Source organism: Triticum dicoccoides, chromosome 3B (genome assembly GCF_002162155.2).
Source record: "Triticum dicoccoides isolate Atlit2015 ecotype Zavitan chromosome 3B, WEW_v2.0, whole genome shotgun sequence".
NCBI lineage: Eukaryota > Viridiplantae > Streptophyta > Magnoliopsida > Poales > Poaceae > Triticum > Triticum dicoccoides.
Window position 1 is genome coordinate 846144799 of NC_041385.1, and position 2197 is coordinate 846146995.

Consider the following 2197-nt stretch of genomic DNA (forward strand, 5'->3'; position numbering starts at 1 on the left):
CGTCGGCAACAGAGGAGGAGGGCGAGGGTTGCTGTTGGATGGGGGAGGGCAATATGACACAGACCAGCGGGCCCGTTGGGAGGAGAGGGTGAGCGTGCGCGCGTCTCGCGTGTCCGCGCCGACGCAAATCCGGCTGAAAAATGGGCCGGGAATGGGTCGCCCACGGACAAAAAGCGGACGCGCGTCCGTTTGGGTCGGTGCGTTGGGCCGCCTTTTCTGTCTGCGCCGACCCAAACGGACGGCGGCAGACGAAATTGGTCACCCCATTGGAGTTGCTCTTATTCCATTTTATGAGCACAAATATGTCTATCATAAAATACATTAGAGTTTACAACCAGTAAGTACCTACTTAAGCATTAACATTGTAGACAGTATACAATTAAAAAATTCGTGTTGGTGCTAAATTTAGAATTTTGATTCAGAAAAATAACTATATTTGAAATGTTTAGATATTTATCTTAGTTGGAAACAATCTTGCCACGCAATTAAAGTTATTTGATAAGGGGTGCTTCTATTCAATTTTAGGATAACAACGGCCGAGTATCTCGAGTGAGGAACACATCATGCCCCTTCAAAGCGACCTATCAATGCTATCCTTATGTATAGAAGTTACTAGGCACCGTGATTTTCCTATGAATATTTCTTTGTCTAAGAAGTTCTTCACTGCTAAACTAAATTTAGCTCATCATATAAAATGCACTTACTGCAATCCAAAATATTATAGCTCATGATATTTTCGCATGGTTGTAAATTTATCCGTTCACATATCATTCTGAAAAACATTTTTATTTGGGTGAAGGGAGAAAGAAAGAAAAGAAGAGCGGTTTAATAGTAAAAAAGAAGTCGATAATGCAGCCCGTGGCAACGTACGAGCGTTCTACTAGTACTACTTCAAATCGTAACCATCAGAACAGCCCAAGTCAAATTACCCATGTTTCCCTGATGACTCAGTTATCAATTTACTTTGAGACCTTCCCGCAATTTTTTTTTTACTTTGAGACCGATTGTTACGCCTTAGTTGCTCTCATAGTTTGGAAAGCGGTGTGGCGCACTAAAGCCATAAACAGAGTACTAATTATCCCATAATATAATTTGGAACGGGTAAATTTAGTCACCAAGACAGTTTGGCCGAGTGGTCTAAGGCGCCAGATTTAGGCTCTGGTCCGAAAGGGCGTGGGTTCAAATCCCACAGCTGTCATACTTTTTATTTTTTTTTTATCGTTTTTTCCTCTTTTCTTTTGAGGTAGTTTTTTCATCATTTTCCCAGTACATGGATTGAGGCATGGAGCAGTGTTCTGTAAAACTGCACTAAATCATGCTTATACATCGGCTCATGGAAATTCTTCAAATTCAAAACATCCCCTTTTTTCTACTTTTTTAGTACTAATTAATTAAGGGAAAAACTAAACAAGTGATTTTTTTATTAATTATTAGTGCTAATTAATACTCCCTTCATCCTTTCCTTTTCCTGTTTTTTGTAAATCAATGAAACAGCCTACCATAAAAAAGGTTCTTCAGTTTTTCATCTAGAGTAGTTTCATATTTGTATATTAGGCATTGTAGATGCGAAAATATACAGGAGCGCTCGTCCTCGCCTAGTCTTGTTATCATGCACCGTCGAACTTCTTTGAGATCTGACGCATTGTGGGTTGTGGGGCAGAGTTGCTTTTAATGTCTAACGGCCGGAGAACTTTGAGGCGGTAACGTCGTTTGGATGGTCGTCCAGACTTTGACGGGGGAGTTGTGACTTTATACCCACGTCCCAGTCTGAGACGGGTTGCACTTGGGCTGTTTGGCCGGTCCGCGAAATCATTTTTGAAAACCCTGTTCATACACATCGCCACTGCATGTACTATGCTTCTTGAAGTTACAGCTACAGGTTTATTCAGCCAGCAAAATTCAACAGTTACACAAATCCTGTTCCACAGACCACACAGGAAAATTGATACACCTTTTTTCTACAAATCATAGACCTACTCTACACCACCAATTAAATCGGGCACTTGCAATTTGTGACCTAGTCCCTCCGTAAACTAATATAAAAGCGTTTAGATCATATCCCTCGCCATGTTTTTTCTTCCATTTTCTTCTTTGAATTCTTGAATGACATGTCATCATACGAAGACTTATCCATGCTGCTAGTTGGTCGCCCAGCCTTGCGTTTTCTATAATGGTGCAGATAGGCCAGCCAAATTAC

The 2197-nt window shown here is 41.1% G+C and overlaps 1 non-coding gene across 1 annotated transcript; it reads left to right on the forward strand.

Annotated features, from left to right (window-relative positions):
• Positions 1 to 1118: 1118 nt before the first annotated feature.
• On the forward strand, positions 1119 to 1198 carry TRNAL-UAG. The gene has a single exon. It is a non-coding gene; the product is annotated as a tRNA-Leu (tRNA).
• Positions 1199 to 2197: the final 999 nt, after the last annotated feature.